The following is a 396-nucleotide window of genomic DNA, read 5'->3' as shown; positions in this document are numbered from 1 at the left end:
GCCCGTCCTGCATGCCCTGGGGCAAAGAGGAAAATTTCTCCATCCTCACAGAGGATCAATCTATACGACTCAGGTGTAGATTGTCTACAAGAGCTACCAAGTGCAGCGAGGTTGCCGTAGAAAACGCTTGAGGAAGCGTACTTTAGGTCACAGACCTTTCGTTCTTTACAAGAACCAAGTATGAGTTAGCGGATCGCAATCCGCTTTCTCCAAGAGTAATTATTGCCTTCCCGAGGCTAATTGACTCTTCGGTTTAATTTCAAAACTGATTTTTATTTTTTTATTGGGAGAATAAAAAAAATGCCCCAACTTTTGCCATATATAATAAAATATCTCAACTTTAAAAAAAATACCCCAGCGCGTAAATTATCACCGGGGAGCCGTAATATTACACAT

This window comes from Plasmopara halstedii (assembly GCF_900000015.1).
Source record: "Plasmopara halstedii genome assembly, contig: Scaffold_2061, whole genome shotgun sequence".
Classification (NCBI taxonomy): Eukaryota; Oomycota; class Peronosporomycetes; order Peronosporales; family Peronosporaceae; genus Plasmopara; species Plasmopara halstedii.
This window is presented reverse-complemented; position numbering follows the sequence as displayed.